Consider the following 26,859-nt stretch of genomic DNA (forward strand, 5'->3'; position numbering starts at 1 on the left):
TGGTCGGTATGTCAGTTACAAGTGCAGAGAGGAAAATAAATAAATACAAATTCAAAGCCGTGTTCAAACTTTCCAGATCTACTAAAGCAGTGGTGGCGAACCTATGGCACGGGTGCCAGAGGCGGCACTCGGAGCCCTCTCTGTGGGCAGGCGCGCCGTCGCCCCAGTCCTAGGCCTTCAGCTGGGTTTTATAAAACCTTTTTGCTTTAGGCCTCCGCCGCCGTGTGCAAAAAAAAAAAAAAAAAAAGGGTTCAATCGGTTAATTTTATCTTCTCGCAGGAAAAAAAGATCTTGCAAAGTTGGAATGGATTGATTGAACTTTTTAGTCCCACCCAGTCTGCCGTTACCACCGCAGCCATGCCCACCCAATGGGCCACGCCCAGCCAATGGGCCGCACCCAGCCAATGGGCCATACCCACCCGGCACTCGACGATGCATAAGTGGGTTTTGGGTTGCAGTTTGGGCACTCAAATCTCTTAAAGGTTCGCCATCACTGGACTAAAGCATCTGCGGTTCTGTGGGGATGTTTCTGAACCTTGACACACTTCAGATGGGTGGACTTCAATTCCCAGAATTCTTCAGTCAGATTAAGAAAGTCTGGTTCAAGGAAGGTAGCGCTGGTCTTGAGAACGGGGTGGAAGAGACGGGAAAACTGGAGGAGGGGAGAAAGAGAGTCAAGAGAGCCACCTCAGCCTCGTCCTTGGGGCAAGGAAGGCTTGGGGTGGGAGGTCAAGATTCCCTGGAGGCCACTCTGCAAGTCTGTTGTGAATTTTGGATAGCACTGCTGCCATCTGCTGGTTGTCGGGTATCTCGCAACCCACCTATTGGGGAAAAAACTCTTCACAATACGCAACTGGGTTAGGAATGAAGGGTAGGTGGGTCAGGGTTGGGAGGGAGGGAGGGAGGGAGGGAGGGAAGAGTGGGTTAGGGTTGAGAAGGAAGGAAGGAAGGAAGGAAGGGAGGGGTTAGGATTGAGAAGGGAGGGAGGGAAAGGGAGAGAGGGAAGAAAGGAGGGTGTTAGGTTTGGGAAGGAAGGAAGGAAGGAAGGAAGGAAGGAAGGAAGGAAGGAAGGAAGGAAGGAAGGAGAGAGGGAAGGAAGGAAGGAAGGAAGGAAAGGGTGTGTTAGGGTTGAGAAGGAAGGAAGGAGATATTAGGGTTGGGAAGGAAGGAGGAAAGAAGGGAGGGAGGAAGGAAAGAAGGAAAAAAAGGAAAGAAGGAATGGCTGGTTAACGGATGGGAAGGAAGAGAAAGAGGGAGGGAAGGGAGAGAAGCTGATCCTGGTAATGTCCTTTTAGGTTTTCCGTTTTATTATTCAGGCTGGGTGGAGGGAACTTGCTGAAAAAAACAGAACAAAACAACACAAAACAAAAACAACACTCTGCACAGCCACCTTCCTTGGCATCTGAAGCGTTCCCAGTTCTGAGCGTCCCACCCACACAGATGTCACGGTTCCGCAAGCGGTAACTTAAGTCCTCCCTCCCTCCCTCCCTCCGGCTGACTTCAAATCACCAGAGTGAGAATTCAACTCTCCAAAGTTGATATTTTTAATGGCTTAAGCCAGGGTCTTCAAACTTGGCCCTTTTATGACGTGTGGATTTCAACTCCCAGAATTCCTCAGCCAGCATTGCTGGCTGAGGAATTCTGGGAGTTGAAGTCCACACGTCAAAAAAGGGCCAAGTTTGAAGACCCCCGTTTTACACAAAGAAAGCAGTGTTAAACATAAAGGAATGGGTCAATCTGCTTTCTTTGTGTAAAACAGGGGTCATCAAACTTAGCCCTTTTGTGACTGGTGGAGTTCAACTCCCAGAATTCCTGAGGCTGGCTGAGGAATTCTGGGAGTTGAAGTCCACCAGTCGTCAAAGGGCTAAGTCTGAAGACCTCTGCTATAGAATATATAAGGCAGGTATGAGTATTTTGAGGAAATCTTGAAGGAACATTCTGGAAAAAAAGGATAGAGGCCTAATTCAGATTTTTGTTGGCTGCTTTATGGCTCCGCGGCTGGAAGATAGGTAATTGCCACTCAATTTAGAACAAGGGTAAGATTTCTGCTTTTTCCCCCCTCATAAAGAATGTAATGCAGGTATGTAGTCCTAAACCAGGGGTCTCCAAACTGGGCCCTTTGTTGACTTGTGGACTTCAACTCCCAGAATTCCTCAGCCAGCCATGCCCCAGAAGCGGGAAGCTCATGCTGGCCTAGGAATTCTGGGAGTTGAAGTCCATACGTCATAAAATGGCCACCATTGCACCAAAACCCCAGGCCTAGACTGAGGCCTCTGCAGGAGAGATGGCAGGCCTAAACCAAACCTTGCATTGTCAGCTCCGCTCCTTCTATGGACATTCTGTTTACTTATTATTTACTATTACTTATTATTTACTTATTAATTACACGTAGTCCTCGGCTTACAACTGTTCATTCAGTGACAGTTTGAAGTTACAAGGCCACTGGAAAAAAGTGACTTATAACCGTGTTTCACACTTATGACCGTTGCAGCGTCCCCAGGGTCACGTGACCAAAATTGGGATGCTTGGCAACAGGTTCTTATTTATGATGGTTACGGGATCCTGGGATCGCGCGATTCCCCTTTTAACGACCTTCCAACAAGCAACATCAAGCCAGATTCACTTAACAGCCATGTGACTAACTGAACAACTGCAGGGACCCGCTTAACAACGGTGGCAAGAAAGGTCGTAAAATGGGGCAAAGCTCAGTTCACAACTCTCTCACTTAGCAAGAGACGTGTCGGGCTCAACTGTGGTCGTAAGTCAAGGACTATCTGTATTTACTTATTTATATCCTGCCTACATTATTTTAACAATAACTCAAGACAATCTACATATTGAACACTCCTCCTCATAAGAAGGATCCTGTGAGGTGGGTTGGGCTGAGAGGGAGAGATGCCTGATGATTGGTCGAAAGTCAGCCAGCCAGCTTTCATGCCTAAGGCGGGACTAGAACTCACCGTCTCCTGGTGATTGGCCCTAAGTCACCCAGCCAGCTTTTAGGCCTAAGGCGGGACTAGAACTCACCGTCTCCTGGTGATTGGCCCTACGTCACCCAGCCAGCTTTTAGGCCTAAGGCGGGACTAGAACTCACCGTCTCCTGGGGATTGGCCCAAAGTCACCCAGCCAGCTTTTAGGCCTAAGGCGGGACTAGAACTCACCGTCTCCTGGGGATTGGCCCAAAGTCACCCAGACGGCTTTTGTGCAGGACTAGAAAATATTTTTATGCTTTTGTAAGTTTCCCAGAGTCACTCTGGATAGTAAGATGGACAGCACACAATTTAATAAATAAGCAGGCACGTAACAAACTGTGTTTATATGATACAGTTAGACTTTTTGCTTTGCTACACAGGGCACGGTAGGAATTCCATCAGCCTAACTCACCAAGGAGAGCCCCGTATGTACAGGCCAGGTGGGGTTTCAGGGCTGCCAATTAGAGGAAGGATAATTCAGGTGTTTTCTGTTTTTTTTTTTTTTAAAGTTTCATAGAATAGAATGGAATGGAATAGAATAGAATAGAATAGAAAATATGGAATCAAATGCAATGAATGTAATAGAATAGAATAGAATAGAATAGATTGTAGAATAGAATAGAATAGAATAGAATAGAATAGAATAGAATAGAATAGAATAGGAGATGGAATTGTGGTCGTTAAGTTGAGGACTACCTGTATTTCGTGGTCCCACCAATTCTTCCTTGCAGGCAAATGATATTTCTTGCACATCTTCCAATGCACCATTGTTGTCGTTTTGTCATGCGGTTATTTGTAGTTGGTTTTAGTATTAGAGAATAGAATAACAAGAGTTGGAAGGGACCTTGGAGGTCTTCTAGTCCAACCCCCTGCTCAGGCAGGAAATCTTATACCATTTCAGACAAATGGCTGTCCAGTCTTTTCTTAAAAACTTCCACTGCTGGAGCATTCACAGTTTCTGGAGGCAGGCTGTTCCTCTGGTTAATTGTTCTGACTGTCAGAAAATTTCTCCTTAGTTCTAGGTTGCTTCTCTCCTTGATCAGTTTCCATCCGTTGCTTCTTCTCCTGCCTCCAGGTGCTTTGGAGAATAGCTTGACTCCCTCTTCTTTCGGGCAGCCCCTGAGATATTAGAACACTGCTATCCTGTCCCCCCTCGTCCTTCTCTTCATTAAACTAGACCTATCCAATTCCAGCAGCCGTTCCTTATATGTTTTAGCCTCCAGTCCCCTGATCATCTTTGTTCGCTCTTCTCTGCCCCCTTTCTAGAATCTCAACATCTTTTTTACATCCTGGCGACCCAAAACTGGACGCAGTTTTGTTGAGGTTGGGGAATTCTGTCTTCGAGTTTCTTTTCTGTTTTCTTTTTTTTTAAAAAAAAAGTTTTATTTTGTTTCTCCCTTACCTGCTTATGGGAGGAAAGCAAAACCTCCTAAGCATCTGGGTGGAAAGTAGAAAAACAAAATCCACGTGGAATTGGAGGAAGCAGACAGAAGGCCCCTTCCCATCATCCTTGACATCGAGGTTAATCAGATTCAAGGTTCTTCAGAGATTTGAACAGAAAGCTTGCAGAAAACACATTTCCAAACAGACATTCCTCTGTTTCCATCACTCCGGAGTCATGGCCCCCTCAAGTTATCTCTTACAACGGTCACCTTTTCTGACATCCTCCTGGTTCCTTACACACACACACGCACACACACACACCACTTTCCAGAGAAATAATCAGATTTTGCTCAGGCAAAATGGAGGACCGGCCTGCTGTAGAAGGACGAGCTCAGCCATGGAACAGATGGGCACGCTGGGCGAGTTCCCTCCGGAGCCCAATTACGGAGGATGGAAGATGCTGGGGGCAACGGTGGCTGGCAAGATCTGGACCCAGAGCAGGGTGACCGGCTGGGGAATCCTGGGAGTTGAAGCCCACGCGTCTTAACCTTACCGAGATAGATGATCCTCTGATCACTCTTGAAGGGGATCATGCTTGCTCTTTTGACTGATCTGCCCTTAATCCCCCATAATATCTTCTTTTTTTTTTCCTGGATGTTCCAGCATTATTTTTCTGCTTCCCCTCCACCCATTTCCCTTATTTTCCACTCCCCACTCTTTGCCAGCTATCAAATGAAAAGTAATCCGGTTATTTGCAGAACAAGCCAGTTATGAGTGTACCCATTTTCTGGATGGGTGTAGTGTGCAACTGAGTGAGTGGAGTTTGTACAATGGAAGGGAAGGGAAGGGAAGGGGAGAGAAGGGAAGGAGAGGGGAGGGAAGGGAAGGAAGGAAAGGGAGGGGAAGGAAAGGGAATGGAGGGGAGGCGAAGAAAAGGAAAGGGAGAAGAGAAGAGAGAAGGAACTATAAAATGAGAAGGAGAGGAAAGGAGGAGAAGAGGAAAGGGAGGGAAGGGAAGAAAAGGAAAGGGAGAGAAGGGAAGGTAGGGCAGAGGAGAGGAGAGGAGAGGAGAGAAAATATAGAATAGAGGAGAAGAGGAGAGGAGAGGAAAGAGAATATAGAATAGAGTAGAGTAGGAGAAGAGAAAAGAGAATATAGAATAGAGTAGCTAGCGTAGAGTAGAGTAGAGTAAGAGAGGAGAGGAGAAGAGAAGGGAATATAGAGTAGAATAGAATAGGAGAGAGGAGAATATAGAGTAGAGTAGAATAGGAGAGGAGAGGAGAGAATAGAATATAGAATAGAGTAGAGTAGAATAGAATAGGAGGAGAGGAAAGGAGAGAAGAGGAGAGAAGAGAATATAGAATAGGAGAGGAAAGAGAATATAGAGTAGAGTAGAATAGGAGAGGAGAAAAGAGAAGAGAATATAGAACAGAGTAGAATAGGGGAGAAGAGACTTTAGTACAGCGGTGAGCGGTGAAGGTACCGTCATGGTGAGTTCTAGTCCTGCTTTAGGTATGAAAGCCGACGGGGTGATTTGGGGCCAATTACCAGGAGACGGTGAGTTCTAATCCCACCTTAGGCAGGAAGGCCGGCTGGTTGGCTGGCTGGCTGATGGTGAGCCAGTCCCAGATTCGTCACGAAAGCTGGCTTGTTGACTTTAGGAGGTGGCGAGTTCCAGTCCTGTCTTTGCCCTGAAAGCCGGCTGGATCACTTTGAGCCAGTCCCTCTTTCGCTCTCTCAGCCCAATCCACCTCCCAGGGATGTTGTTACGGGGAAAGTAGGAGGAAGAAGCAGCATTAGGTACGTTTGCTTCCCTGAATTGTCTACAAAAAATAATAAAGATGGCATGAAGATAAATAAACGAGCAATAACCCAGTTTAAAAAGTCGGGGGATAGGGGAAATGTGGAACCGCACCCCGTTGGCCCAAGGATCCATCGTTGGGCAGAGCGGGCCAACTGTCAGAAAACTTTCCCGAGGCGAGAGGGACTTTTGCAAGATACGTCAAAGCTGGCTGGCATTGTGTACATTGTGCGATCTGGAAAATAACTCGTCCTGCAAAATCAATTCATACGCCGATGATTATGTGAACAGATGCAATCCCAAAATGACATAAAGCTGTTTGCTTACTTGCGGATTTTGGAAAAACGCGACTCGGGGAAAAAAAAAATCACAATTTTTCTTTTTTTTAAAATAAAATAAAATAAAATACGGGTGGGAGAAAATAAAGAACGGCAGACCCCCCCCCTTTTTTTTCCATCTGTCCCGTGGCTGCTAGTCAAGCGATAAACAGCTGTGGCCAAGTCCAAACAATAATAATTAGAATTATTGTTCTCCTTCAGAATGGGCGAATAAGCGACGGTTGGACTTCCCATTCAGCCTAGCAGTTCTGCGTAATTGTAGATTGCCTCCCCCCCCCGATAATTATTGGTTTGGGCGAGGGTGGAATGTGTGTTTTTCTGTTTTTTTTTTTGCAAGCACCAGCTATTTTTCTATTTTGCATCGCTGCGCTCGGATATTTGGGTGGACGATCGAGATGAGACTTTCTTCAAGTTCTGCTTCTCTCTTCTTTTTTTCACAATGAAGCAGAAAAGATTGGTTCTTTTGCCCGGAAGTGCGTAAAAATAGTCCTCGATTTACAGCAGTTCTGTTTAGGGACGGTCCAAAGTTACAACAGCCTTGAAAACAGGGAATTATGATGGATTGTCCCTACTTTATGAGCCTTGCGTCGTCTCCAGGGTCACGTGATCAAAATTCAGACACTTGGCAACTGACTCGTATTTATGACGGTTGCAGTGCCCCCCGAGTCACGTGATCCCCTTTTTGTGACCCTAGTCAACGGGGAAGCCTGATTTGCTTAATAGCGGTGTTCCTAGCTTAACAATAGTACTGATTCGCTTAACAACGGTGGGCAGAAAGGTTGTAAAGTGGGGCAAAACTCACTTAATGACCGAAATGTTGGGTTCAAAGGTGGCCACAAAGGTTGCAAAATGGGGCAACATTCACTTAATAGTTTTTAAGAAGAGACGGGACAGCCATTTGTCCAAAATGGTATAGGGTTTCCTGCCTGAGCAGGGGGTTGGACTAGATGACCTCCAAGGTCCCTTCCAACTTCATTATTATTATTATCATTAGTTGTGTCACTGAACAACGGAAATTTTGGGTTCAAAGGGGGCTGTAACCTGTGGCCAGAAAAGTTGCAAAAAATGGGGCAACGTTCATTTAAACAGCTGTTTCACTTAACAATGGAAATTTTGGCCTCAAATTTTGGGCCGTAACTCGAGGACCGCCTCTATGTCTTTAACGCCAACTCAGTCATGACCACTCACACAAAACCAAAAGATGATGCAGAACGTTTTATTACAAAAATATCTTGCAAGCGAAAAAAAAACAAAACAAAATCAGGAAACAAAAAAAAAATAAAATAAGGTGCAATTCATACAAACACGTACTTTTCCGGTCCACAACAAATATATCCCAACGAGTTCAATAACCCTTCCCTTCCCCATCCCGCCCCGCCTCCCCTGACCTTCGTTCCATTCCTTCCGGCAAACTGAGGCCAAGCACTGAGGCTATTTCACAATCTTCCTATAAGTGGGATGCTCGCTGTTGTGTGGACTTCATTCCCCAGCATGCCTTTACCTGTGGAGGCTGGAATTCTGGGAACTGACGTCAGGGTTAGGGTTGATGAAGGTTGCTTTACATCAGGGGTGTCCAGCCTTGACAACTTTTACGACTGGTGGACGTCAACTCCCAGAATCCTCCAGCCGGCCAATACTTCTAAGACTGGTGGACTTCAACTCCCAGAATCCGCCAGCCAGCCAATACTTTTAAGGCTGGTGGACTTCAACTCCCAGAACCCCCCAGCCAGCCAATATTTTTAAGACTGGTGGACGTCAACTCCCAGAATCCCCCAGCCAGCCAATACTTTTAAGGCTGGTGGACTTCAACTCCCAGAATCCCCCAGTCAGCCAATACTTCTAAGAGTGGTGGACTTCAACTCCCAGAATCCCCCAGCCAGCTATGCTGGCTGGGGAATTCTGGCACGTGAAGTCCACCAATCTTAAAAAAAGTTGCCAAGGTTGGATATCCCTGCTCTACGCAATCGCTACTCGCTAATTCCCCCTTTTCTGCTTTGCCCAAGTTTTGACAATTCTCTTCCAAGCAGTAGGATTTTGAAGCTTCTGGGCGCCCTCGTTGTCACTGTAACTAAAGCAGGCAAACAGCTGGGGTGAGTTCTTCGCCGTGCTATGGTGTGTCATCCCCAAATAACAATCGTGAGTCAACCCTAAGGGCCACCTCCTTCTCCGTTGTGTTCATGAGCCCACAAGCATCACAATTAGCTTTGTTCCAATCCAGTTGGCACAGCACGGGGGTGTAAATTCAGAGCAGAGCTGGAGGAGAAAGATCCAGGAGAGGTGGAAGGAAAAGACCCAAGCGGCTGCCTTCAATAGCGGTTGCTGGGCAGTAGGAACATCTAGGTTGGCTTTGAGGGACACGCCAATCCAACTCCTTCCAGAAGGAAGCACCAACCTTCGCTCCTTCCCAAACGGGAATGGAGAATTTGAGGCCTCCAGATGTTGTAGAACTGTCACTCCAGAAGGAGGCCTAATGGGAGATGTAGTTCTTCAAAGTCTGGAGGACCGTAAGTGCTCACCTCACTTAGGTCTTTGCGACCTAGGAAGGTGAGGACTTGATCGCTTGCCCAGATTCCTGAATTCCATCCTCACGGTTTCCCTTTAAGAGGCTTTCAACAGGTATGACCTCTCCCAGGGTGTTTAAGAAAATCAGGGATCTCACAGCAGCACCTGGATTCCAAGCTCCACCAGGAGAACCTCCACGGGAGGGTCAATTCCAGGGTTCGGAGATGTGACCTTGGATGAGCTAGGGTGAAAAGGGATCGTCAACTAATCCAAGAGGAAGATGGCTCTTCAGGGGTTTGATGGAGAGCCAGCTGAAAGCAGCAGAGGTCAGGGGGAAGGTGAGGGAGATGTCTCAAGGTGGTCCATTTCCCTGGGAGCTTTTGAGGTCTTCTTGGATCCTCAAGATGGACATCGGTGTGCAAGATGGACCCAACAGCATTGGGAGACATCCCTATGGCTTCCCTCCCTCCTTCCGTGTCCACCCAAATTGCCAGTTAGTTCTTACACGTTACGGTTAAGGAGGAACGCAATGCCACAACAAGGAGGACCTTGAAAGAAAAACCATCTCAAGAAGAGTTTTGGTTACCGGTGGCATGGGAGCCCCAGAAGGTTGGTCGTGAAGGTTCAGAGCAGCCTTCCTCCAGCTTGGCAACTTCTCAAGAAGTTGCCATCTGGAGATCTTGGAAGCCAACCCTCCGAACGGACGTCTTCCCTGGCGCTCAGGCCCGTCCCTTGCTCCTCTGATTCTTTTCCACACTAGTGCTAAGTACACGGTACTACACTCACTTACAAAGAACGTACACAAATATTGGTATGTTTTAGTTGTAAAAGGAGTAAACAGTTATAAGGTTGGACAGTCAACACAAGCAGTACAGCGGCATCTCGCGAGGTGCCCCTACCCCCCTCAAGAGGGGCAAACGGGGTCCCGTTTTTAAGGGACCCCCCCTTCTCCTTCCCCCCCATTCTTATTCAACGGCACTTCCAGAACGAAAAAAAAAAAATTAAGACTTAAAGAAGGGAAGAAGAAGCCCCATAGATCTGGTGGGTAGGAAGAGAAGAAATCACAAAATAGGTGGGTCAGGTTGACCTCCCCAAAGGCGTCAGGTCAAGCCAGATGGGGCCCCTGTTCCTCTCCCTTCATCTGGAGATGTTTCCCTATGCTCCACCCACCTGGTGGGAGATCAAGAAGACCTCCGGCCAACAGCCCCGTCCTTCCAAAGCCCCAGCCTTGTTTTCAAGGTCAAACGTTGTCCTTCTCGACGTCCACCAGAAGAATTCATGAGTGGAGTTACAGAGAAGACTTAAGTTTGTGTTGCTGTAGACTGAGGGATGTGGGGGATGGCTAAACTTGAGCACTTTAAGACTTGTGGACTTCAACTCCCAGAATTCCCCAGCCAGCCGTGCTGGCTGGGGAATTCTGGGAGTTGAAGTCCACAAGTCTTATAAGTGCCCAAATTTGGAGATCCCCTGCCGTAGCTCTATCTCCGGGACACGAGGACGGTGGAAAGAGAAGGGAGATTCCCCCCCCCTTTCAGAAACACACACAAACACACATACACCTTCACACACACACACATCTTTACCGTTAGAGTTACTCTTAGTTTACTATGGGGAGAAGGCCCGTAACGAAGATAAAAGATTGGTCAGGAACCCAAGCGATTAATCAGTGGGCGTTCCTAATTCTCGAAGGGCCGGGTAGATCGCCGAGGCTGTTTCACGCGTCTCATCGCCTCCCCAAAACGAGAAGTCCTGAGGGAAGAAATGTTGATTTCAAAGAAGAGGAAGTAGAAGAAGAAGGAGGAGGAGGATAGGAGGAGGAAGGAGATTGACACTCGAGAAGCTTGTCTACAGATCTGTAGCCTTGCCAGCAAAAGCCTGACTGAAGCTGAGCTAAAGAGGCACGTCTTGTCACGGGCAAACCGAGGAAGTACCTGCGGGTTAGAGTAAAGCAAAGTGAAAGAGAACCCCTCTGGACCCAAAAAATGGGAGGCTTCCTCAGCCCAACAGCCCTTGAGAAGCAGACCTCCTTCTCCCCCCCCCCTTCTCCTGAAGCCAAGTCGAGACCTTTGAAGTGGACAGGGCCCAATCCACAAGTTTATTTCAAGTTTTAGGGGGCGAGCTGGGGCCACCGATACAGGCGGGCTGCGCGAAGGAGGAATCTCAAGGTGGCATCTCAGAAGCTTGGTGCTCTCCAAAGGCCAACGAGAAGAGCTTCACCAGGAAGAGCCAGACGTGGCACCGGCCTGCACCCGCGCGCCTCTCGTGGCCTGCTCGTCCTTGTTGGCGTGTTGACGGATGTTGAGAAGAGGGCGGTGGTGCTCGGTGAGAGAAGCCGTGTTAGATCCTTCACCCATCTTGACGTCTTCCGTCCACCCGCCGAGCGGGGAAGGAAGAAGTTCAGACACAGGATCCAGCTGTGAGTAGCACCAAACAGTTTCCAAGGGACCTCTGAGGAGCATGAAGATCGCGAGTCCAAGCCCTAGCGGAAGAACCCTCAGCCAACTGGTCAGAGGTCCTTCGAACCCCAAGCGGCCGCCGCCTCTCCCGGACATCACTTGTTCTGCACCTGGACGCTGGCGTACTCCGAACTCGCTTCCTCCGCCTTCAGGGCCGGCCGCTTGGGGGCTTTGTTCAGCTGCACCATATCCAAGTCTGCATAGGTGACGTTTTCGTCCTGGATGGAGGGCTGCACCGCCTGGAGGGTGGCGTACTCCGACTGGAGGGGGCTGTCCACCCGTGGGCAGGGTCTCTTCTGGGCCTCCTTGTCGAAGTTGAGATCTGCATAGGCCACGTTGTTGGGATCGGTGTCCTGAAGCGGGCAGCGGCCGAAAGGGAGGGAAGGAGACAAGAAAAGAGACATTTTTTTTTTTTTTTGTCTTTAAAGAATTGGATGGGATCTGATAGAAGAGAATGTTTGTAGCTCGGCGTTGAGCTGGGGGTGACCTTAGTGCTCTCTGAGCTGGGTGGTTTTCTTGCAGATGTTTCATGACCCAACAAGGGAACATCATCAGTGCTAGAAGGGAGGAGGAGGAGGAGGAGGAGGAGGAGGAGGAGGAGAAAGACGACTATGGGGTCCTTGGTGCTCTCTGAGCTGGGTGGTTTTCTTGCAGATGTTTCATGACCCAACCAGGTAACATCATCAGTGCTAGAAGGGAGTGGGTTTTATGGAGAAGAGGAGGTGGTGGTGATGGTGGTGGTGGTGGTGGTGGAGGAGGAGGAGGAGGAGGAGAAGGAGGAGGAGAACTGTGGAGTCCTTGGGGCTATCTGAGCTTGGTTGTTTTCTTGCAGATGTTTCATGACCCAACCAGGTAACATCATCAGTACTAGAAGGAAATGGGTTTTATGGAGAGGAGGAGGAGGAGGACTGTGGGAGTCCTTGGGGCTCTCTGAACTTGCAGATGTTTCTTGCAGATGTTTCATTAACAGACTAGGTAACATCACTGCTAGAAGGGAGTGGGGGATTTGTTCTCTGTGTATTTCACTGATGATGTTACCTAGCTGGGTCATGAAACGTTTGCAAGAGAACAGCCTACGCAACCAATCTCAGAGAGCACAAGTACAACGTTGTGGAATTCCAGGAGTCATCGCCCTGACATCTTAAAATTGCTAAGGTGGAGAAACTCTAATGTAAATCCAGAAATATAACACAATTTCTCTCCTTTAAAATGAAGCTTTAAGATCTTAACACCACGAGCTTTGATCCGTCTACCCACGGTAGAATCCACATTTTCTTAGTGAGCAGTTGGATAAACACCATATGGCTAAGAAAGAGGTGCAAATCTGGAGGGACTCGGATTGTAATTCTGTCACCTTCCCACTAAGTGAGCTAGCTTTTGAAGGAGGATGCGATAGGTGTGTGTGTTTGCTCCACTAGGCAGAACTGCCAGGATGCAGCAAGGGGACACGGGCTTACGGTTTGCAAGAACACAGAATCATAGAATCCCAGAGCTGGAAGAATCATTTCCATGCCTTCCAGGTTGAATCTCTGTTTAATGAGCTTCTACCCATTACTTCTGGTGCCTTCTGGTGCTTTGGAGAATAAGTCAATCCCCTGTTTTGTGTGACAGCCCCTGAAATACTGGAAGACGCTTATCGTGTCTCCCCCCCCCAAAAAAATCTTTTTGTTAGACTAGGCCAGGGGTAGGCAACCTTGGCTCTTTTATGACTGGTGGACTTCAACTCCCAGAATTCCTGAGCTAGCGTGGCTCAGCTTGGAAACCTCTCCCTTTCCCCTCAGCGTGGCTGGCTCACGAATTCTGGGAGTTGAAGTCCACCAGTCGTAAAAGAGCCAAGGTTCCCCACCCCTGGCCTAGTCCATTGTTTCTCCATCTCAGCAACTTTAAGACGTGTGGACTCCAACTCCCAGAATTCCTGAGCCAGCCACGCTGAGGGGAAAGGGAGAGGTTTCCAAGCTGAGCCAGGCTGGCTCAGGAATTCTGGGAGTTGAAGTCCACCAGTCATGAGGGGGCCATAGTTCCCCCATGCTGGCTCAGGAATTCTGGGAGTTGAAGTCCACGAGTCATAAAAGAGCCAAGGCTGTCTACCCCTGGTATAGGGTCTCCTGCTTGAGCAGCGGGTTGGACTAGAAGACCTCCAAGGTCCCTTCCAGCTCTATTCTGATTAAGAGCAGCCAATTCTAGGCCAGAGCTCTACCCGTCCCAGGTGTGGCTGCCAGTGTCCATGGCTCTTCATACAATGAATCCCATAGGGCAGTGGTAGGCAGCCTCGGCTCTTTTATGACTCGTGGACTTCAACTCCCAGAATTCCTCAGCCAGCATGGGGGAACTATGGCCCCCTCATGACTCATGGACTTCAACTCTCAGAATTCCTGAGCCAGCATGGGGGAACTATGGCCCCCTCATGACTCATGGACTTCAACTCCCAGAATTCCTGAGCCAGCATGGGGGAACTATGGCCCCCTCATGACTCATGGACTTCAACTCCCAGAATTCCTGAGCCAGCCTGGCTCAGCTTGGAAACCTCTCCCTTTCCCCTCAGCGTGGCTGGCTCAGGAATTCTGGGAGTTGAACTCCACGAGTCATAAAAGAGCCCAGGTTGCCTACCCCTGGCCTAGACATACCTAATTTCCTCAATCGTTCATTTCAATTAAAATAGCAATTAGGTAATAGCAATAGGAGATTGCTGTAGATTTTCAAAAGAGCCGGCACAGCCGTACAGCAAGGATGCCGCTGTTCTCCAAACAATTCCAGCAACGAGTTCATCCATCCCCTGGGCTCTTTGCAGACAAAGCCAGTCACACTTCTGTTGCGGCAGCGAAGTTGTCGTCGCTGCCCCGTTTCTGCCGACAGCTGCAGATGCACGTCGCCGTCTACCCAGGGCAGCGAGAAAGCAACGACGATGGTGCCCCCCCCCGGGGGGGGGGGAGAGGAGCTTGGTTGGCTCAGCAAAATCGCACAATGGTGCCACTCAAAAGCCTCCCTCTAAAAATAAAACTCACGCTCAGGGCTTTTGCGCAGCTGGGCCTTTGTGAATAAAGCCGTTTGGGAAGACGGGAGCGAAAAAGAAAAACAAAACGGATATCTGTACAGCCAGCAGTCTTGTGAAAAGGGACCAAAAATCTTTCTCTCAACTTTCCGCTTTGTACGTTACCAGATCGAGTTTGGGGATAGGGTGGTAGTGGGGAGGGGGGTGGAGGAACAGGAACCCTGGTTTTAAATAAAACAAAACAAGTTTCTAGTCCTCAGGATGAAAATACCAAGCCGTGAGGCTGGTTAGGGCCCCGAAAGCCCTTTGCCCCGCCCTTTTTAATGCATTTTTAACATCCTTTGCCTGTTTTTTTTTTTTAAAAAAAAACATTTTACGTATGGTTTTTATTATTTTTTAATGTTTTATTTGTGCGCCGCCCGCGGTTGCTCTGTGAGGGAGGATGGGTGGTTAGTTAGTTTGTTTGTTTTTTTAAATCAATTAATAAATAAAAATGTTTCAAAAGCCTTCCTGGTTAAAAAAAAAGCAAGTTTCTAGTCATTATGGTATGGTTTTTATTATTTTTAATGTTTTATTTGTGCGCCGCCCAGGGTTGCTCTGTGAGGGAGGATGGGTGGTTTGTCTGTTTGATTTAAATCAATTAATAAATAAAAATGTTTCAAAAGCATTCTTGGTAAAAAAAAAAGGCACGTTTCTAGTCCTCATGATGAAAACAACTCCAGGTGCAACCTAGAAGCCTGGGGTAGTTATTTTGAAATTCTAAAATACAGCACAATTTTACAGAGTGGGAGCCCTGATCCTTCTTGGCCACCGTTGTCACTCAGTCTCTTCATGCTTACAGGCAGTCCTCGACTTATGACCGTAATGGAGCCTATACTTTTAGTCCTAAGTCCTGATGTCCATTAAGCGGATCACCACGTGATCCATGCCCAATTTTACAACATTTATTGCGCTGTTGGTTAAGCAAACACAGCGGCTGGAAAGCTAACACACCGCGGTCGTTAAGCGAGTGCCACAGTCATTAAGTAAACCCATGGTTTGTTACGGGGTGGTTTTGCTAAAAAAAAAACAATAGTAAGACCACTAGTGGCAAAAAAATATCATAAATCCTGGTTTTTGTGGTGCAAAAAGTGGTAAATGCAGGCTGGTTACTGAATACAGATAGTCCTCGATTTACAACAGTTCATTTAGTGGCTGTTTCGAAGTTACGACATCACTGAAAAAAGTAACTTAGGACCATTTTTCACACTTAACGACCACTGCAGCATCCCCGTGGTCACGGGACCAAAATTTGGACGCTTAGCATTGGGTTCATATTTGTGACGGTTACGGGGTCCCCCTTTTGCGACCTTCTGACAAGCAAAGTAAACCAGGAAGCCAGAAATTTCAGGCTCAATTATGGTCGTAAGTCGAGGAATAGAGAATAGAATAGAGCTGGAAGGGAACTTGGAGGTCTTCTAGTCCAGCCGCTTGACTAGAAGACGAGCGAGCGTATGTCAATAATAGAAGAATAGAATAGAACAGAATGAAATAGAACAGAATAAGAAATGGAATAGAATAAGGAATATAATATAATATAATATAATATAATATAATATAATATAATATAATATAATGGAATGGAATAGAATGGAGAAATTACGGACTAGACTAGACTAGACTAGACTAGACTAGAAGAGAAGAGAAGAGAAGATAAATTGAAGAACAGAAATTGGACAATAGAATAGAACAGGAATACAATAGAATAGAATAGAGATTGGAGAAGAGAAGAGAAATTGGAGAATAGAATAGAATAGAATAGAATAGAATAGAACAGAAATACAGAACAGAAGAGAATAGAACAGAAATACAGAATAGAATAGAATAAAAATACAGAGTAGAATAGAAATACAGAATAGAATAGAATAGAAATACAGAACAGAATAGAAATACAGAATAGAATAGAATAAAAATACAGAATAGAATAGAAATACAGAACAGAACAAAATAGAATAGAAATACAAAATAGAATAGAAATACAGAATAGAACAGAAATACAGAACAGAACAGAACAGAAATACAGAATAGAATAGAATAAAAATACAGAATAGAATAGAAATACAGAATAGAACAGAACAGAAATACAAAATAGAATAGAATAGAAATACAGAATAGAACAGAATAGAAATAAAGAATAGAATAGAATAGAATAGAATAGAAATACAGAATAGAATAGAAATACAGAATAGAATAGAATAGAAATACAGAAGAGAATAGAATAGAAATAAGAATAGAATAGAAATACAGAATAGAATAGAGTAGAAATACAGAACAGACAGCCCCTCAAATACTGGAATGCTGCTATCATGTCTCCCCTATTTCTTCTTTTCCTTAGACTAGCTATCTGTACATAAACATGCGGTCACGTGACCTGGTGGAGGGAGAAGAAATGGATTTTGGAGTTTCAAATCTGGCTTGTTTTCGAAATCCGATGTACACCTAGTCCTCAACTTACGACGACTCAAAATTTCTGTTGCTAAGCGAGACAGTTGTTCCGTGACTTTCGCCCCATTTTACAATCTTTCTTGCCACGGGGGTTAAGGGAATCACTGCAGTTGTTACAAGAGTCACCCGGTTGTTAAGCGAACCCAGCTCCCCCCTTGACTTTGCTGGTCAGGAAGTCGCCAAAGGGGATCACATGACCTTGGTACACTGGAACCGTCCAAAGTACATGTCAGTTTCCGAGCCTTTGAATTTTGATCACGTGAGCACGAGAGATGCTGCCACGGTTGTAAGTATGCAAAAATGGTCAAGGTTGCGTTTTTCAGTGCTGTTGTAACCCTGAACGGTCACTAAACAGAACATTGTAAGCAACTTTGATCGGTTGCTAAGCCACCGGTCGTAAGTTGAGGACTACCTGTATTATAGCCAGCTATCAAGTGTGAAATTTAATTTGAAAAAAAAAACCAAACAAACATGAGACGAGCGGCCTAACTCACCCACCAGATTTTTCTCTGCACCCCCAATTTGCACCCTCTTTACTAACTCCATCTACAAACCTCCTCCGAGAATGTCAAAAGGCCATTTTGGGATCTCTTTTACCGACTCGCTCTGTCCCCGTTTATCTTCCTGCCTGAATGCAAGAAAGAAAAGTGTTTTGTTCCAAATTTGGAACTTTTTAAGCCTGTTTCTCCATTCGCACGAAAACTCTGCTGAGTTGCAAAAAAAAAAAAAAAAAAAAAAAAAAAAAAAAAAGAGGAAGATTTTAAGCTGTAAGTTGACATTCCTATTTGGGGCATTGAAAGCAGAAACTATAACCGAGGATTTAGGATTATTCATAGTTGGCAATGAGGAATATATTGAGAATTATCTTCCCCGCTAAAAGGAATCTTTTGGGCCTGCCTCGTTCTTTTATCTTGCGACGTCTACAGTCCTAATAAATCCTAATGAACAGAAGAACAGAGTTGGAAGGGATCTTGTAGGTCATCTAGTCCAACCCCCTGCTCAGACGGGAGACCCTGGCCTATACCCTTTCAGACAAATGGCTGTCCAGTCTCTTCTTAAAAACTTCCAGTGTTGGAGCATTCACCATTTCTGGAGGCAAGTAGTTCCACTGGTTAATTGTTCTCACTGTCAGGAAGTTTCTCCTTAGTTCTAGGTTGCTTCTCTCCTTGATTAGTTTCCATCCGTTGCTTCTTGTCCTGCCTTCAGGCGCTTTGGAGAATAGCTTGACTCCCTCTTCTTTGGGGCAGCCCCTGAGATATTGGAAGACTGCTATCCTGTCCCCCCTCGTCCTTCTCTTCGTTAAACTACTAGACCTACCCAATTCCATCAACCTTTCCTTATATGTTTTAGCCTCCAGTCCCCTGAACATCTTTCTTGCTCTTCTCTGTCCTCTTTCTAGAGTCTCAACATCTTTTTTACATCGTGGTGACCAAAACTGGATGCAGGATTCCAAGTGTGGCCTTACCAAGGTCTTGTAAAGTGGTATTAACACTTCACGTGATCTTGATTCTATCCCTCTGTTGATGCAACCAAGGATTGCATTGGTTTTTTTTTGGCAGCTGCAGCACACAGCTGGCTCATAGTTAAGTGATCGTCCACTAGGACTCCAAGATCCCTCTGGATTCCTGTTTGGTATGTAAATCTTTCCTTAATTGTGGGGCACTTGCTGGTGTGTAGAAAAACTACAGTTTGTCTCAACCCTGGCAAGGTTAAAATGTGTGAGTTCCAACTCCCAGAATTCCCCAGTCACCCATGCTGGCTGGGGAATTCTGGGAGTTGAATTTCACTTATCTGAACCAAAAAAAATAAAATGTGCTTTGTTGTCACAACTCAAAAACTGACTTCTCTTTACCCAAAGAAGCGGAATTTGTTTTTGTGATGTTTGTGTGTTGCATCGCCTGCAAGTACAGGTAATCCTTTATTTACAACCACTTGTTTAGTGACTATTCGAAGTCACTATTCGTGGCACTGAAAAAAGGGTCTTATGTCTGATCCTCGTGCTTACGACCGTTGTAGCATCCCCATGGTCACACAATCAAAATTGGGGGACTTGACAACTGCGTTTACGACAATTCGAAGCACCCCAGGGCCGAGTGGTTGTCATTTGCAACCTTCTCAGCCAACTTCAGACAAGCAGTCAATGGAGAAAGTCAGATCCGCTTAACAATCTATGAACAACTGCAGTGATCGGGTGTCTCTCATTTAACAACCATGTTGCTTAGCAACAGAAACTCTGGCCCAATTGTGGTCATAGCTGAAAGACCACCTCAAAAGGACCGGCTATTTTTTCCCCAGCTTATATTTTAAAATTAGCTTCCCCCCATTTGGGTAACGCTTCGCACTCTCCACTTAAGACATAAGCCCCATTATTATTTTTAGTATTAGTACTGTTTAACAATTTCGAGATTGTATTGCTTAATAATTAGGAAATTAATTTGTTTATGTATTCATTATTATTATGTTTATTTTTAATTTGTTTATATTTATGTTAAAGGGGAGTTAAAGTGCATTATGGATTTGGTTATTTATATAGTTGGTTAATGTTAGTTAGATTATGATTATCATATTTGTAACCCTGTACTCAGCTCTGGGAAGTTGGGGAGGGAGAGGGGGGGGTTGGGTGGGTTATACTGTAATTTTTATAAAACTTTTTAATAAACTAATCTAGGAGAGAAGCAACCTAGAACTAAGGAGAAACTTCCTGACAATGAGAACAATTAATCAGTGGAACAACCTGTCTCCAGAAGCGGTGAATGCTCCAACACTGGAAGTTTTTAAGAAGAGACCGACGGCCATTTGTCCGAAATAGTATAGGGTTTCCTGCCTGAGCAGGGGGTTGGACTAGATGACCTCCAAGGTCCTTCCAATTCTGTTATTGTTATTTAGTGGAATGGCTTGCCTCCAGAAGCGGTGAATGCTCCAACACTGGAAGTTTTTAAGAAGAGACTGGACAGCCATTTGTCCGAAATGGTGTAGGGTTTCCTGCCTGAGCAGGGGGCTGGACTAGATGACCTCCAAGGTCCCTTCCAACTTTACTACTATTATTATTAAAAAAAGACATAAGCCCCATAATTTCATTTTTTTTCTGCAGCTTTTAATACGGCTTGACTTGGCAAGTACATTTTAGTCCATTTCAGCCCTTCCCAACCCACGTTGGAAAAGATCAGCAGGTGACAAGATTTACTTTGGCCTGTATTTTTCAGAAGGGTTGCTGTTTCCTGGCTTTTGGATTGGTGCAAATTGCCAAAACCCTCTGAAAAAGGTCTAAATTATGGTCTCCAAAAAAAAACGAGCCGGGCCATTTTAAGCCAATTTAGTTTTCTCCTCTCATAATGATAGGGTAGGTCTTTCCTTGGTTACGAAGTCCACCTGGCCTTTTAAATTAAGTGTTTTTAGTGTGAAGGGGGCCATTATGATTCTATGGTAGAGAGCAGGTGGCAAAAACTACCTTTCAGAATATTTCAAGTTCAGTTCTTGGGAACTGAGCCTTCTTAGATAAAAGACATAGATTTAACTTTAATGCTTTTGGATTCTCTGCGTGAAACAGAAAAATGTGGATTTTTTTTTCCCTTATCAAAAATGTGACAAGAAACAACGGATGGAAACTCATCAAGGACTGCCATCTATCAGAAATGGCATAGGGTCTCCTGCTTGGGTGAGGATTGGACTAGATGACCTCCAAGATCCCTTCTATTCTATTCTATTCTATTCTATTCTATTCTATTCTATTCTATTCTATTCTACTCTATTCTATTCTACATTCCTATTCTATATTTCTCTTCTCTTCTCTTCCCTTCCCTTTCATATTTTCTATTCTATTCTATTCTATTCTATTCTATTCTATTCTATTCTATTCTATACTCTATTCTATTCTATTACATTACATTACATATTTTCTATTCTATTCTATTCTATTCTATTCTATTCTATTCTATTCTATTCTATTCTATTCTACTCTACTCTATAATCTGCCTATCCTGTCCTATCCTATCCTACATTCCGATTCTATTCTATATTTCTCTTCTCTTCTCTTCTATATTCCTATTCTCTTCTCTTTCTTTCCCTTTCATATTTTCTATTCTATTCTATTCTATTCTATTCTATTCTATTCTATTCTATTCTATTCTATTCTATTCTATTCTATTCTATTCTATTCTATGCCATAATTCTATTCTATTCTATGCCATAATTCTATTCTATTCTATTCTGTATTTCTATTCTACTCTATTATGTGTTTCTATTCTATTCTATTCTATTCTGTATTTCTATTCTACTCTATTATGTGTTTTTATTCTATTCTACTCTACTCTATTCTATTACATTACATATTTTCTATTCTATTCTATTCTATTCTATTCTATTCTATTCTATTCTATTCTATTCTATTCTATTCTATTCTATTCTATTCTATTCTACTCTGTTCTGTCCTGTCCTGTCCTGTCCTGTCCTATCCTATCCTATCCTATCCTATCCTATCCTATCCTATCCTATCCTATCCTATCCTACCTTACCCTACCCTACCCTACCCTACCCTACCCTACTGTAAAAACCAACCAAGAACTAAGGAGAAATTTCCTGACTGTGAGAACAATTAACCAATCACTGGAGGTTTTCAAGGAGAGACTGGACATCCATTTGTCTGGAATGGTCTAGGGGCTCTTGCTTGAGCAGGGGGTTGGACTAGATGACCTCCAAGGTCCCTTCCAACTCTCTTTACTCCGTTAAATTGTGAGGCAGGTAGTTCTCGAGTTACAACCATCCCTTTCGCCACCATTTGAAATTACAAAGGCACTGAAAAAAATGATTTACAACTGGTCCTCGCACTTATGACTGTCGCAGCACCCCTGCCTCCACAGTCACGTGATCAAAAATCAGGCACTTGGCAATCGGCCTGTATTTACAAGTGTTGTGGCATCCCAGGATCACGTGATCGTCATTTGAGACCATCCCAGGGGGCCTTCCACAAGCCTGGAGGAGCTGGATCTGCTTAATGACCACGTGATTCATTTAACAACTGTGGCAAGAAAGGGCTGCGACTGATTTAACAGCCTCCTTGCTTGGCAATGGAAATTTTGATCACAATTGTGGTCCTAAACTGAGGACAAACTGTATATGGATTTGAGGAGCAGGAAAAATAGTAGATAATGGGGGGAAAAAAATGAACGTTATACGGTCAGTTTAGAGCAGTGGTTCTCAACCTGTGGGTCGGGATCCCATTTGGGGTCGAACGACCATTTCACGGGGGTCCCCAAACAACGCAGTCCGCCATTTTTTTCCCCTTTTCCTTAGCTGTGCTACTCCCTTTTATTCTGTTGGCTTTTGAAAGCCAATAGAATAGACTCTCTTGAATAGAGTCTAATTCTATTGGCTTTCAAAAGCCAATAGGAATTGTCCAGGCTGTCTCTGCCCTGCTGAGCCCGCCAAAAGTCCCATTCTGCAAAAGGTGCTGCACCAGTTGAGTAGTCCTCGACTTACGACCGGTTGAGTAGTCCTCGACTTACGACCGGTTGGGGGTCGCAGCATTAAAAAGGTTGAGAACCACTGGTTTAGAGATTAATGTAAATTCATACCTATATTGATTGTAAAAGAATGTCGGAGGTTATTTCTCTACATTTATTCCCCCATCTTTTCCTCTGCTTCCTCCATCGTTCTTTATTCTGTTTCCTATATTAATTCTTAGTTTTCTTTAGTTTTTAACCTCTCTGGTTTAAAAATCTAATAAAGTTAAAAAAAAAGGCAACTTTTAAAAGGTACAGAGAGAAGGCTTAGGAAAAAAAAAACTTTGTACAAACCTCTTAGAAATCTGCTGTGCTAAAAAGATTTATGGACTTAAGATAATGAGGGTTTTTTTCCCCTCCTATTTTAATACAATGATCCTCTGAAAAAATAACACTATTAATCACAGGATAATGGTCTACTTGGCTAGGCTGATCACACTTTCTCTCTCTCCAAGTGCAAAAAAAGTACACCAATTTAGCAGGAAAAGAATTCCGCCAAGTTAGCTGGCTTGACTTTGAGAAAGATCTTGGCGTCCTCATGGACAATCACTTCAGTGGCTAGTCTAAAGAAAATCAGAAACAGGGGTGACATGATAGCAGTGTCCCAGTATTTGAGGGGCTGCCCCAAAGAAGAGGGGGGCCAAGCTATTCTCCAAAGCACCAGAAGACGGATGGAAATTAATCAAGGAGAGAAGCAACCTAGAATTAAAGAGAAACTTCCTGACAGGGAGGACAATTAACCAGTGGAACAGCTGGCCTCCAGAAATTGTGGGTGCTACATCACTGCATGTTTTTAGGAAGAGACTGGACAGTCACTTGTCTGAGATGGTAGGGGTTCTCCTTGGACTAGAACAGTGGTGGAGAACCTATGGCACGCGTGCCAGAGGCGGCACTCGGAGCCCTTTCTGTGGCCACGTGCGCCGTTGCCCCACCCCCGCCTCCCCCCACAGCCCCCACCTCACCAGCAGCCCCCCCAGAAGAGAGTCGCCCCAAGCGCGGCCCACGCGGAGCAGCGCAGCCAAGAACATGGCAGCCGGGCAGTGGGGACAAGACTCCGCCCTCGTGTCCTGTCGTGCACAGTTGATTCTGTGGGGCGCAGGCAGAGGGTGTGGCTGCCATGGCGCTGCTGGGCCACCTGGGCGATCTGTGGCAGGCCGTGGAGGCGGTGGGTGGCCCTGCGGGCAGGCGGGGCCAGGGGCAGGATGGGGAGGGTGAGGTGCGGGCGGGGCCTGTTTTTGGGCACTCAGTCTCTAAAAGGTTTGCCATCACTGGATTAGAAGATCTCCAAGATCTTTTCCAGCTCTATTCTATTCTACGTCTGAGCCAGCCATGTGCTGCAGCTGCCAAAAAAGCCAATTCAGTCCTCGGTTGCATAAACAGAGAGATAGAATCAAGATCATGTGAAGTATTAATACCACTTTACAAGGCCACACTTGGAATACTGCATCCGGTTTTGGTCACCACGATGTAAAAAAGATCTAGAAAGAGTGCAGAGAAGAGCAACAAAGATGATTAGGGGTCTCTGGTTTAAACATACGGTGAACAGTTGCAGGAATTGGGTATGTCTAGTGAAAAGAAGGATGAGGAGTGACTGTGATAGCAACAAAGATGATTAGGGGACTCGAGGTTAAAACATATAAGGAAAGGCTGCTGGAATTGGGTCTGTCTAGTTTAATGAAGAGAAGGACGAGGGGGGACATGATAGCAGTCTTCCACTATCTCGGGGGCTGCCCCAAAGAAGAGGGAGTCAAGCTATTTTCCAAAGCGCCTGAAGGCAGGACAAGAAGCAACGGATGGAAACTAATGAAGAAGCAACCTGGAACTAAGGAGAAACTTCCTGACAGTGAGAACAATTAACCAATGGAACAACCTGCCTCCAGAAGCGGTGAATGTTCCAACAGTGGAAGTTTTTAAGAAAAGACTGGACAGCCATTTGTCTGAAATGGTATAGGGTTTCCTGCCTGAGCAGGGGGTTGGACTTGATGACCTCCAAGGTCCCTTCCAACTTTATTACTATTATTATTACTACTACTACTACTACTACTACTATTATTATTATTATTATTATTATTATTATTATTATGGATCATCGCACAGTCAGCCAGATGTTCAGACTAGATTTGGCATTTTGTCTACCTATCGAGTCCTTACCCAGGACCTGGGATAGGCAGATGTGGATGTTTGATGGTATTACAGGTATCGTCGCAGGATGGAAGCAGTTCCTAGTCAGGCCGCCTTTTGCAATTGACTAATAGAGAATTTGTCAATGCCAATGGTGTTCAAGTGGTGCTCCAATTGTTTTGGGATTGCACCCAAGGAGCCTATTATTATTATTATTATTTATTGATCATCGCACAGTCAGCCAGATGCTCAGACTGGATTTGGCATTTTGTCTACCTATCATTTTGTCTACCTATCGAGTCCTTACCCAGGACCTAAGATAGGCAGATGTGGATGTTTGATGGTATTACAGATATCGTCGCAGGATGGAAGCAGTTCCTAATAATGCCGCCTTTTGCAATTGACTAATCTGTTAGTCTCTGTTCTGTTATTTCTGATTTTGGATGTTGTTCTTTCCAGAACTGGTGGATTCGTTTTAGATATCCTCGTCTTGTTGGACTTGATCTGTAGTAACAGATCATTATTTCTTTGTTTTCCATCACTGTGTATCTGCGACGGGTAAACACCTTTTCTTCCAGTAGTTCTGCAGCTACTGGCCCTGGTTGCTCAGCCAACAGTCCTGAGTCCTGTAACCCATTTTTCACCAGATATCCAGGAACTCCAAGATCTAGTGCGGACCTTGTTAACCCGGGCGATGTCCGAGCCGGTATGGCATTCTGCAATTTACGTCTCACCATATTTTTTATGGGATAGACACTCTTTGTCTGACTCCTCTGATGAGACCTGTCCAGTATGGTTGAACCTCTGGCATAGCTCTCATCTTCCTCAGAGTACACAAGCCCCACAACCACGTCAAGGTAGTGCCTCACTGGGGATTATTATTATTATTATTATTATTGGGACTCCTACAAAGAAAAGGGGGTCAAACTATTTTCCAAATCACCAAAAGGCAAGACAAGAAACAACAGATGGAAACTAATCAAGGAGAGAAGCAACCTAGAACCAAGGAGAAACTTCCTGACAGTTAGAACAATTAATCAGTGGAACAGCCTGCTTCCAGACATTGTGGGTGCTCCATCCATGAAGATTTTCAAGGAAAGACTGGACAGTCATTTGTCTGGAATAGTATAAGGTCTCCTGCTTGAGCAGGGGGATGGACTAGAAGACCTCCAAAGTCCCTTCCATCTCTGTTATCCTGTTAAAGGTTGTTCTGTTCTGTCAGTTCAAGCTATTTCAGGCCAAACGGATGACTACTGTAATTATTATTTCTAGGCAGCAGCTCAAGAAATTTAGCTCGGCCTACCTGATTTGTCAACGCGGGAGACTTCTCAGCTTCGTGGAGCCTAAAGATAGAACCAAAAGCTCAGATCAACCAAAAGGAGTCAACAGCAAATTTCACACACTGACTTTTTAAAACGAAATTAGAAACAACACCTGCAAACAAAACAACAACAACAACAACAAAATTCAAACTGGCACAGATTTTGTAGAGGTCTCCATTGTGACCATTTGCTTCTGCAAAGGAGATTTGAGATATAGCAGCATTGGTCTTTGGGGTTTAATGGGTAAAGAGCTTGAAAAAAAAAGGGAGCTTTCATGTTATATACACTGACAGCAAGAAGAATACAGATGGTGCTTGAGTCTTCCTTCCCCTGTCCTCACCACTTTCTGCAGAGGGACGATCTGGAGCATCCTGTCATACAGCATCACAGCCTGGTTTGGAAGCATCCCTGCTTCGGACAGGAAGGCGATGCCGAGAGTGGTGAGGACAGCAGAAAAGATTATTGGCAGTTCCCTCCCTCCCATTGAGGATGTGGAACAGAAGCGTTGCTTGTGTGGGTCCGCAAGATTGTCTGGGATACCACACATCCTCTTCACAACCTATTTTCCTTGTTACCCCTTCTGGGAGGAGGGGCTCCATGGTACCCGAAGCAGAACATCCCGATGCAGTCACAGTTTTGGTCCATATAGTATTAACCTTGTGAAGCTCCAAAGCTTCCTCTTTCCATTATGTCAGGGGTGTCAAATTCAATTTTGTTGAGGGCCGCATCAGCATTGCGGTTGCCCTCGGGGGGGGGTGGGGTGTGGCCAGGGTGGGTGTGGCCTACTGGGTGGGCATGGACAGAGTGGGTGTGGCCTACTGGGTGGGCCTGGACAGCTCTACATCGTTCGCGTCAAGGGTGCCTGTGGGGGCCTGGGCAGGAGTGGGACAGGTCTGAGGGTCTCTGGCAGAAGGGGGTGGGACCGGGGCAAGTGCCAAGGCATGGTCCACTGGAGGAGCCTCACTGTCCCTCTCAGGCCATGCGGGGGGGGGG

General features: G+C 45.4%; 1 long non-coding RNA gene across 1 annotated transcript; it reads right to left on the reverse strand.

The window, feature by feature from the left end:
- Positions 1-11,057: 11,057 nt before the first annotated feature.
- On the reverse strand, positions 11,058-26,545 carry LOC120300650. Its single transcript, XR_005554708.1, has 2 exons — positions 25,848-26,545; positions 11,058-11,805 (listed from the first exon to the last, which is right to left on the reverse strand). It is a non-coding gene; the product is annotated as an uncharacterized LOC120300650 (long non-coding RNA).
- Between the last annotated feature and the right edge of the window lie 314 nt (positions 26,546-26,859).

The sequence above is a fragment of the Crotalus tigris genome, unplaced genomic scaffold, assembly GCF_016545835.1.
Source record: "Crotalus tigris isolate CLP2741 ecotype Arizona unplaced genomic scaffold, ASM1654583v1 scf7180000024347.1601321, whole genome shotgun sequence".
Taxonomy (NCBI): Eukaryota; Metazoa; Chordata; class Lepidosauria; order Squamata; family Viperidae; genus Crotalus; species Crotalus tigris.